Genomic DNA, 12023 nt, shown 5'->3' with positions numbered 1-12023 from the left:
GACTGGCTAATTTAGGTACCATAAATGAATGCTTAATGTTCCATTAAGTTAGAAACTGAAGCAGCATGATTGGGGTTGTGCCTTGCTGGCCAAAATAAGTGGAATCCAGGGAGATTACAGATACATTGCTAGGTACTGAAAGATTTGACCATAGTTCAAAGAGGAAACGTCAATGTATATTATCTGAAAATGAATTGAATGTTAAAACTGTGTGACTGCATGTGACTTCTCATATAAGCATTGTAGTAAGATTGCCCTAGAATGTTTTTGCAGTTGTGGGTTCTAGATAGTAACAGAAAATTCTTGCCGAGACTATTTGGGAGCAATACGGTAGAAATCAAGACTGCATGCATTTTGGGTTTTGTTTTATTTCTGTTTTATTTCTTTCTCAAGCATTTGTTGAATACCTTTGAGCTGAATGTCTTTAAGTAGTTCACTTAAATTCTCTGAGTTTCAGATTCTTCATCTGTTGGACGGCATAATGATGTCAACTTCATGGATTGATTTTTAGGATTACATGGATATAAAGCACTTAGCACACAGCTTTAACACTTCACACACCATGCTCAATCATTACTAGTGTTTCTTGATTCTGAAGACTTTTTCAGCTTTAATGTTGCATGACTCTAATCATCAACCTGCTGGAATATAGAGAAATATTACCCTGTCAAGAACTCCTGGGTTTCCTGTTCCTTTTCTCTCTCACTACAGTCATATTTCTGAAGAAGGAAATGGCAACTAGTTCCAGTATTCTTGCCTGGAAAATTCCATGGACAGAGGAGCCTGGCAGGTTACAGTCCATGGGATTGGATAGCATCAGACACAACTGAGAGAACACACACACACATAGTCATTTTCATCCCAATCTCTGAACTCAGGCCTCACACTCTGATACCAGCTTTGCCCTGGGCAGGAAGAACTAAAAGTGACTCAGAATGAAGTAAAGAGCAAGCTGCCTTCTCTCTCTGATGCTCTGTACCTGTTACTTGGAACTTTGTGTAGGTATCTAATAATGTCTTGAGCTTCCGATACCTTTCTGTTGCCTAGAACCACTTATTGATTTCCTAAACCTCTTATTTCCAAGCTTCTATCTTTTTCTTTGTATGCCTCCCTTCCATTCAAGCAGATAGTAGGCATTGTGATCCACATACCTGGTGATACATAGAACTAGTAAGGAAGCAGAAAGTAAAAATGTGTCTTCCAAGCTTTGGTTTCTAAAAACCCAAACTCATTCAGGGGACCCTGAGAAAACATTTCATTTACAGAGTTTCTTTATTTCACCATATTAGTGAGAAAAAAAAATGTGTGGTTGGGGGACCAAAGATCGTAAGTATCAGAGATCCTAAGAGAAAAGTCAGACCTGAAGGGCCATGTCAATTGCAGTGAGGATCTGTCCCCAAGAAGCTACCATGAGAGGTATTGCTTAAGCACCAAAGTAAAAGTCAGGGCGGATTCATCAGTAGCAAATGGACCCCATTTCACCGAAAGAAGGCCCATCCCTCACATCTAGCTATCCATGCCAAAGACCTCTGCATCCATGAGATATTCCTTTCAGTGTCTTCACATGTGTCTTCCTGATAGAGGTATAACAACAATCTCTGCTTAGGCTTTTATCACTCCCATGAGTGTTTGAACAAAACCAACTGCATTCATTCTATATGGCTGTTGTTACAAACTACCACAGACTCAGTGGCTTACAGTGACACAGACATATTATATTACAATTCTGGAGCTCAGAGGTCCTAAAGTCAAAGAATTAGAAAGGCTTCATTCTCTCTGGAGGCTATAGGGGTGAATATTTCCTTGCCCGTTTTTAGCTTCTAGAGGTTCCCCACTTTCCTTGACTCAAGGACCGACATCTCTTTGAGGTATGCTCAGATCAACTCTTTGTCTCTGATTCTGATCCTCCTGCCTCCCTCTTATAAGAACTCTTGTGACTGTGCTTGCCCATCAGGGTAATGCTGGCCATCTCTCCATCTCAAGATCTTTAACTTAATCACATTAGCAAAGTTCCCTGGACCATGCAGCATAATATGTTCTCCCTCTCTTTCTTTCTTTTATCTATCTGTCTATCTGTCTATCATCTACGTATCATCTTTTGTTTAAATGTTTACCCCTTTCATTCCATTTTGGCACTTAATGAGACCTTTCCCTGGTGGCTCAGAAGGTAAAGAATCGGCCTGCAATGCGGGAGACCCAGGTTTGAATGAAGATCCCCTGGAGAAGGAAATGGCAACCCACTCCAGTATTCTTGTTCTGGAGAATTCCATGGACAGAGGAACCTGGAGTCCATGGGGTCACAAAGAGTCGGACTTGACTGAGTGACTAACACACATACCTTTCCACCTGTGACTTTCCTCAGCTTGAAAAAATAATCATCTTTTTAAAAATTATTTCTCCTATCTTCACTTTCTAATGCCTATGACTTTGGATCTTCTTCAGGTAAATATTGGACCTCTGGAATAATTTTCCTCATCTCTTAATTTTCTCCATTATTTTCTATTATTTTATGTATTTCCCTTATCTTCTAAGAGATTAACTGGTCTTTACTTTCCAAATTAAAAATTTTATCTTCAACTATCACTCTAGATTTTTTACATTTTAAGGAGTTAGATTTCTAATTTCCAAGGTGCTATCTTGGTTGTTAATAGCTTAGTTTGCATTTCAAAATAGTTTAATATTATGACCATAATATATATTTTAAAATCTTTGATAAATAAAAGTTATTTTTAAGTTCTTTTTATTTGCTACATTATCTCTAGTTCTCCTGGTATCAGTAGTTATTTGATCAAAATCTTTCCCTTTTATATATTTTCTCCATTTCAGTTATCTGACAAGTCTTCTCATCTCAACACCTGGATTAATTTAGCAACTAGTTAGTTAGAAAGGAACTGCATGTATTTCTTCAGTGTTTGAATAAGTCCATTTTCCCAACAGTTTTCTCTCTCCTATATGGGAAAAATAGAAAATCTGGTTCCGGTCAAGGGAGAGCAAGCAGAAAACAGACAAAGTTTTGGGCATCTTCAATTTTCTACATAAGAAAGATTCTGTCGTGTAATACCGAGAATTCTAGAGTATTTCTGTCTTGGATGGAGCCGCTATTCCTTTGGGTAACTCCTTCCTATTTGATAGAGATTGGGAATTACATCAAGCTCTTTTGTGTTTCTTTCTCATCTCCTGATATTCGTAGGGAAATTCCTCTCCAGGCATGTGGTTCACTTACTTTCTTGTAGAGTTCATACTGCTTGCTCAAGTTTGGGGATTAGGGCTTGGATGAAAGCTGTTCCAGAAAGTCTGCAACTTGTTGTTTGTTTTTAAATGTGGTTAATTAAATAACTAAGCTCCCACAGAACTCTTTTCTGCTTTCTGTGTTATTTACTCTTGAAGTTGTTCTGTGTCCTTTACAGGGCCTTGTTCATATCTGGTATCCCCATTTAATCACTTCAGCAGCCAAGTAATATATGTAGGGCAAGAATAATCATTCCCATTTTGCCAATAAAAAGTGAAATTCAGAGAGTTACATAATTTACTCAAAACTGGAAAGAACCAGTTTTCTAACTACTCAACCAGGACTTTTTTTTTTTCCTACCAAAGCTAGAGAATGAAGAAAGAATAATGTCTTACCTAAAATGCAATGTAAAATAAACAGTTCATATACTCTGAGTTAACAAAAAAGGAAAAAACTGAATATGAGTGGTCTCTTTGCAGCTTTTCTTTGGAAGATAGAGCCTGGTTTGGAACAAAGTTGGAAGACTAAGGAGGATGAAAGAAAGAATAATGAGCTTCTGAACTGGAATCCCTTAGATTTCCAGAAATATGCATGATGACAATTTGCAAAGAACATAAAATCGCAAGTAGTGTGTAGAGTTGCAATTTTAACTTCCAAGCATTTGTCAGTTTTAAAACAGCAATTTCAATGACATTCAAAGGACTGTCACTGTTCATACATAAATTGATAAGCAGTTTTCATCTGGCTAAAGGTTTTCAGGATAATACAGATGTTTCCGATTATATAGTTGGGTGAATTAGAGGAACTATTGTATGTTTCTGGTCTATGCCCAACTAGATGAACCACTGAGGAAAACATATCAGAGTAATTCAAATCATACTCCAGTAGCAGTTGATGAGGATGACTCATGAATGTGTCTTTGGTTTCTTCCTGTTTTAGAGTCAGGGCCTCCCTGTGATGTTGACAGCCTTCCTCCAGGGCTCCCGAGTAAGCAGACCTGTGACCACTCTGACAGTTTGAAAAACACATAGACCCTTGAAGACCCTGGTGAAAGGAACCAAGTGCATTCCTGGTAGCAGAGCCAAGCCAGTAAAATCAAGGTGAGAAGATGGCTGTATTATAGGATAACCCATCTCAGCCCCCGTAAAGGGACCTGCTCAGCATATAAATATGCTGATATGCCCATCGTTCCTATTCGCAGTCTATATTTCATTTTATTTTCATCTTCCTCTCTTTTTAAAATTTTGGACCTTCACTCTCACGTCTTCTTTTGTAAACTGCTGACTTTGAATGTCTACTTTGCATTTATTACCCTGGTCCCACCTTGCTAGGGCTTCCCAGGTAGCTTGGTGGTAAAGGATTTCCCTGCAATGCAGGAGACATAGGAGATGCATGTTAGGTCCCAGGGTCAGGAAGATCCCCTAGAGAAGAAAATGGTTACCCACTCCAGTATTCTTGCCTGGGAAATCCCATGAACAGAGAAGCCTGGCAGTCTACAGTCCATGGGGTCACAAAGAGTCGGACATGACTTAACGACTAAACATCAGCAACCCACTTTGCTCTCCCCTTCCTACCATGACGCTGGTCTTCTTAGTTCATATGCTTTGACACTCATATTGACAGGTATTCCAGTACTTTCTGCCATCTATCTATCCCAACCAAGAACAGATAAGCCAGTCCCACCGTCTCTGCAGACACCTGTCAGTTCAGTTGGTCAGTCATGTCCGACTCTTTCTGACCCCATGAGCTGCAGCATGCCAGTCCTCCCTGTCCATCACAAACTCCTGGAGCTTGCTCAAACTCATGTCCATCAAGTCAGTGATGCCATCCAACCATCTCATCCTCTGTTGTCCTCTTCTCCCCCTGCCTTCGATCTTTCCCAGCATCAGGGTCTTTTCCAGTGAATCAGTTCTTCGCATCAGGTGGCCAAAATATTGGAGCATAAGCTTCAGCATCAGTCCTTCCAATGAATATTCAGGACTGATCTCCTTGCAGTCCAAGGGACTCTCAAGAGTCTTCTCCAACACCACAGTTCAAAAGCATCAATTCTTCGGTGCTCAGCCTTCTTTATGGTCCAACTCTCACATCCATACATGACCACTGGAAAACCCATAACTTTGACTAAACAGACCTTTGTCAGCAAAGTAATGTCTCTCCTTTTTAATATGCTGTCTAAGTTAGTCAGAGCTTTTCTTCCAGGGAGCAAATGTCTTTTAACTTCATGGCTCCAGTCACCATCAGCAGTGATTTTGGAAACCAAGAAAATAAAGTCTGTCACTGTTTCCATTGTTTCCCCATCTGTTTGTCATGAAGTGATGGGGCCGGATACCATGATCTTTGTTTTTTGAATGTTGAGTTTTAAGCCAGCTTTTTCACTCTGCTCTTTCACTTTCACCAAGAGGCTCTTTAGTTCCTTTTCACTTTCTGCTGGTACCAACATCCCACAGACTGAGTAATTTAAAAAACACACATCTATCTCTCACAGTTCTGGAGGTGGGGAAATCCGTGATCAAAGTGCTAGTTGATTCAGTTCCTGGTGAGGTCCCTCTTCCTGCTTGTAGGTGCCATCTTCTCATTGTGTTCTCACATAGTAAAGAAAGAAAGCAAGCTATGATCTCCCTTCCTCTTCTTATAAGGACCCTAATGCCATCCTGCGGGGGCAGGGGGGGCGGCACACATTCAAGATTTCATCTAAACCTAATTACCCCTCAAAGTCTCCAGTTCCAAAGACCATCACATTGGCGATTAGAGCTTCGACATAGGTATACTGAGGAACACATTCAGTCCATAACCTATGCTGAGCATCCTGAGTTTTGATATAATCTCCTAGAAGTGTCTCATACCCTGTAATAGCCAGGTATAAAACCTAAGTTATGAAGTGGCCTAATCCAATACAAACCATGCAATTTCAAAAGTCCTTATAATATTAGAGACCAGAATGACCTTTTTTGACCTAGTTTCAGTCCTTAGTGGAGAGGGGTTATTGGCACCACTTACATTGTTCCATCTTTTTTATCAAGTGATACCAGAGTAAAGCTGAAATAGGAAACAAGAGCACAGTTAGAAGCTGATGTTAGGGAGATGCTTAGTTTTTGACCTTTGAAGTGAAAAGACCAGTTCCTATATTTTCCCCTTTGCTTAGGACCTTCCGATAGAAATTCACTGGCCTTCTCTCCACCTGCAATGCTGGAGACCCAGGTTTGATCCCTGGGTTGGGATGATCCCCTGGAGAAGACAGTGGCAACTCACTCCAGTATTCTTGCCTGGAGAATCCCATGGACAGAGGAGCCTAGAGGGCCACAGTCGATGGGGTCACAAAGAGTTGGACATGACTGAGCGACTGACCCTTTTCACTTTTTCAGGAAGCAAGAGACTGGCCAGCTGTGCTACCCCTAACTGTTTATACTACCAGACAGTCCATTGTGCTGGGAATATGCCTACATATCTATCTCCCACCTTAGACTCTGTCCCCTTAGGGATAAAAGCTAACATATCAGCGTCTTGTAGCCCTAAGACCAAACACACAGCAATACATTTTGTTTGAATGAATGGCTAGATTAAGAAAGAAAATTAACTGAAATGCACTTCTCTGGATTTCATTGTGCTTCTTTCTTTTCTTTCATTTATTTAAGTTTTCATGTGTCAAGTGAACATGTCAGGCCATGTGATAGCACCTGGAAATACGTGTGTTAATTTTTGTTTTGGAGGATCTAAACTTTTCAGTGTTGGAGTTGTTAAAAAAAAATTATGTCATCGCAGCACTGTTTGTAATAGCCGGGACATGAAAGCAACCTAGATGTCCATCAGCAGATGAATGGATAAGAAAGCTGTGGTACATATACACAATGGAGTATTACTCAGCCATTAAAAAGAATACATTTGAATCAGTTCTAATGAGGGGGATGAAACTGGAGCTGATTATACAGAGTGAAGTAAGCCAGAAAGAAAAACACCAATACAGTATACTAATGCATATATTTGGAATTTAGAAAGATGGTAGTGATAACCCTGTATGTGAGACAGCAAAAGAGACACAGATGTATAGAACAGTCTTTTGGACTCTGTAGGAGGGAGAGGGTGGGATGATTTGGGAGAATGGCATTGAAACACGTATAATATCATATATGAAATGAATCGCCAGTCCAGGTTCGATGCATGATACTGGATGCTTGGGGCTGGTGCACTGGGATGACCCAGAGGGATGGTACAGGGAGGGAGGAGGGAGGGGGGTTCAGGATGGGGAACACATGTATACCTGTTGGCAGATTCATGTTGATGTATGGAAAAACCAATACAATATTGTAAAGTAATTAACCTCCAATTAAAATAAATTTATATTAAAAAAATTATGTCTAAATTTATCTCAGTTCTAAAATTCTAAGATCCGCACAAAATTCTGGCCCTCTTAGGAAACTTTTCTGGACAGACTGTATAGGTAAAACAACAACAACAAAAACCCAAAAAAACTGAAGCTAGAATTAGTATCGGGCTTCCCTGGTGGCTCAGAGGTTGAAGCATCTGCCTCCAATGTGGGAGACCTGGGTTCGATCCCTGGGTCGGGAAGATCCCCTGGAGAAGGAAATGGCAACCCACTCCAGTATTCTTGAAGATCCCCTGGAGAAGGAAATGGCAACCCACTCCAATATTCTTGAAGATCCCCTGGAGAAGGAAATGGCAACCCACTCCGTATTCTTGCCTGGAGAATCCCATGGATGGAGGAGCCTGGTAGGCTACAGTCCACGAGGTCGCAAAGAGTCAGACACGTCTAAGCGACTTCACCTCACCTTAGAATTAGTATCAGGAAGCTGAAGCAGAAAAGTCAAGGGAAAGTTAGGAGTTAGGATAAAGATAATTGGAACATTTCATTATATTGTGGTAAAATGCATATAATGTAAAATTTGTCATTTTAACCATTTTTCAGTGTACAATTTAGTGATTTTAATTACACTCACAATGCCGTGCAATCATCACTTCTTGCTTATTTTTAAAATTTTTTCATTACCATAAATAGAAAATTGGTAAGTAATAACTCTCATTTTCCATTCCCCTCATCCCCATTAACCACTAATGTGCTTTTTCTCTGTGAATTTGCCTAGTTTAGATACCTCATTGAAATGGAATCTTGCAATATTTGTCCTTTTTGTGTCTGGCTTATTTCACTTAGCATGTAATATTTTCATGGTTATTCTTGTTGTAAGATGTGTCAGACCTTTCTTTTTGTGGCTGAGCAATATTTTATTGCATGCATATTCTGCATTTGGTTCATCCATTTATCTGTTGATAGGCACATCGGTCGCTCCCACGTTTTGACTGCTGTGATAATGCTGCAGTGAATATTGGTAAGAATGTTTGAGTTCCTGATTTCAGTGCTTTTGGCTATATACCTAGGTGTGGAATTGCTTGGCTATATGGGCTTCCCCGGTGGTTCAGACAGTAAAGAATCTGCCTGCAATGAGTTCAGTCCCTGGGTTGGGAAGATTCCCCTGGAGAAGGGAATGGCAACCCACTCCAGTATTCTTGAAGATCCCCTGGAGAAGGAAATGGCAACCCACTCCAGTATTCTTGCCTGGAGAAATCCATGGACAGACGAGCTTGGTGGGCTTCAGTCCATGGGACTGCAGAGAGTGGGCCTGGGCCACCAGTGCTTTCACTTGTATGGTAATTCATTGTCGAGCCTTTGGAAGATCCGTCGAACTGTTTTCCACAGAGGGTATACCATTTACCTTGCCACGAGGCTCCAGTCCTTCCACATCTTCACCAATACGTGTAATTTTCTGTTTCTGAGATTTACAACAATCCTAGTGTGAAGCAGTATCTCACTGTGGTTTTGATTCGCATTTCCCTGGTGGCCTGTGTCAGGCCAGAGGAATGTGAAAAGGGTCTTTGCATTGCTTTGGAGAGTTTCTCCCTGGATCACCTCTGCCCTGTCCTCATGTCAAGAACCTCTTGTGTATGAATTGCAAAGAGCAGCAACTTAAAAAGTAACGCAGATGAATTTCTTAAATTAAAAAAAAAATTTTAATTTTTTTAGTTGAAGTATAGTTGATTTACAACATTGTGTTCATATCAGGTGTGCAGCAAAGTCATTTAGCCATACATATATATTCTTTTTCAGTTTTTTCCCTTAGAAGTTATTACAAAATACTGAATATAGTTCCTTCTGCTATACAGTAAGTCTTTGTTGGTTATCTATTTTATATGGAGTAGTGTGTACATGTTAATCCCCAACTCCTCATTTATCCTCCTTCCTTTCCCTTTTGATAACCCTGTTTGTTTTCTGTATCTGAGGGTTTATTTCTGTTTTGTAAGTAAGTTCATGTTATCATTTTTAATATCCCACATATAAGTGATATCATATGATTTTTGTTATTTTTTAAAAGCAGTGTAATTATTAAGAGCACTGCTTTGGAAGTTAACAAGCCTAGATTTGAACGCTAGCTTTGCCATCCATTAGCTTTATAACCTTGAACAAATTATATAATATCCCTGAGCCGCAGATAGTTTTCATGGTTAAAATGGGGATTACAATAGTTATTTCATAGGAGAGCTATCAAAAAGAATTTAATTATGTATATAAAATTGCACAATCCTATTTCCTTCTCAGAACAATCCTACAAAATCCTGAATATCCATATAATGCATCCATCAATGCCTGATATAGTGCATAACACACAGCCACTTGGTGATTGCTGATACTATTGTGGTTTTTGTGGTGGTTGCTACTTGCACTCAGAAAGGAGAATTTGCTAACCAAGCACATTTCATAAACTTTATAACCTGCAGAATTTTCATAACAATTTTCTGACAATATTAGCATCGTTGACATGGAAAAAAATGAATAGAATAGCATTTCCAATGATGAGCTCTAAAATGTGGTCCTAATAAGAAAAGACCTACACACGAAGATATAATTTATGTTAAAATCCTAGCATCGTAAACTTAGTGTCGGGAAGTCCTTTCGATTATGTAAAACTTTTAATTTCTCTTTTTAATTTTAAAGGTAGTTGTCATAGCAACTGCCGCACACTGCTGCAAATGGTACTAGAGGGAAATGCAAACATTTTTGAAGAATTTTCAATATGTTGCAAAAACATTATACACTATTTAGCAGAAATGCTGCAAGTCATAGTGGAGGGGAGTCCTTCACGGAGAACTAAAACTGCTTAACCAGGAGGTTTAAATGGGAAGGATTTCACTATTAACATTTTCTTAAGGGGTGGGGGTGGAGAAGGCATTGTTAACAAGTCCTTCTGGAAAAAAATGAATGAATAGTTGGAATCAAGCAATCATCAACTCAACAGTTAGGAGGAAAAAGATGAAATGTGAATGGACAGAATGAGACTAGGAACAACTTCTTTTGTGGTGTCAGATTAGAACTTGCTCAGTTTTTGCTATCTGGCGATTATAACCTTGAGTTCTTGTTATTTCATAATAAAACATTTGCTCAGGGAAAAGGCTGAAACTTTAGGGCCTGGGAACTGAGGCAAGGTGAAATAGGCTGAAAGTCATTTTTCGTAAGTGATGTTTGGGCTGCTGTGAGGTATAAGCCAGGATTTCAGCACTTTGTTGATCATCAGTTCAGTTTGGATCAGTTCAGTCGCTCAGTCGTGTCCAAATCTTTCCAACCCCATGAATCGCAGCACGCCAGGCCTCCCTGTTCATCACCAACTCCCAGAGTTCACTCAGACTCACGTCCATCGAGTCCGTGATGCCATCCAGCCATCTCATCCTCTGTCGTCCCCTTCTCTTCCTGCCCACAATCCCTCCCAGCATCAGAGTCTTTTCCAATGAGTCAACTCTTCTCATGAGGTGTCCAAAGTACTGGAGTTTCATCTTTAGCATCATTCCTTCCAAAGAAATCCCAGGGTTGATCTCCTTTAGAATGGACTAGTTGGATCTCCTTGCAGTCCAAGGGACTCTCAAGAGTCTTCTCCAACACCACAGTTCAAAAGCATCAATTCTTCGGCGCTCAGCCTTCTTCAGAGTCCAACTCTCACATCCATACATGACCACAGGAAAAACCGTAGCCTTGACTAGACAGACCTTAGTCGGCAAAGTAATGTCTCTGCTTTTGAATATGCTATCTAGGTTGGTCATAACTTTTCTTCCAAGGAGTAAGTGTCTTTTAATTTCATGGCTGCAGTCACCATCTGCAGTGATTTTGGAGCCCCCCAAAATAAAGTCTGACACTGTTTCTACTGTTTCCCCATCTATTTCCCATGAAGTGATAGGACCAGATGCCATGATCTTCGTTTTCTGAATGTTGAGCTTTAAGCCAACTTTTTCATACTCCACTTTCACTTTCATCAAGAGGCTTTTTACTTCCTCTTCACTTTCTGCCCTGAGGGTGGTGTCATCTGCATATCTGAGGTTATTGAGATTTCTCCTGGCAATCTTGATTCCAGCTTGTGCTTCTTCCAGCCCAGCGTTTCTCATGATGTACTCTGCATAGAAGTTAAATAAGCAGGGTGACAATATACAGCCTTGATGTACTTCTTTTCCTATTTGGAACCAGTCTGTTGTTCCATGTCCAGTTCTAACTGTTGCTTCCTGACCTGCATATAGGTTTCACAAGAGGCAGGTCAGGTGGTCTGGTATTCCCATCTCTTTCAGAATTTTCCACAGTTTCTTGTAATCCACACAGTCAAAGGCTTTGGCATAGTCAATAAAGCAGAAATAGATGTTTTTATGGAACTCTCTTGCTTTTTCCATGATCCATTATTTCCCAAAGTCCACTGTGGGATGTCTAAACTATTGAAGCCATTAACATATTAGAAATCCTAGCATTTCTCAG

This window comes from Ovis canadensis, chromosome 22 (assembly GCF_042477335.2).
Source record: "Ovis canadensis isolate MfBH-ARS-UI-01 breed Bighorn chromosome 22, ARS-UI_OviCan_v2, whole genome shotgun sequence".
Classification (NCBI taxonomy): domain Eukaryota; kingdom Metazoa; phylum Chordata; class Mammalia; order Artiodactyla; family Bovidae; genus Ovis; species Ovis canadensis.
This window is presented reverse-complemented; position numbering follows the sequence as displayed.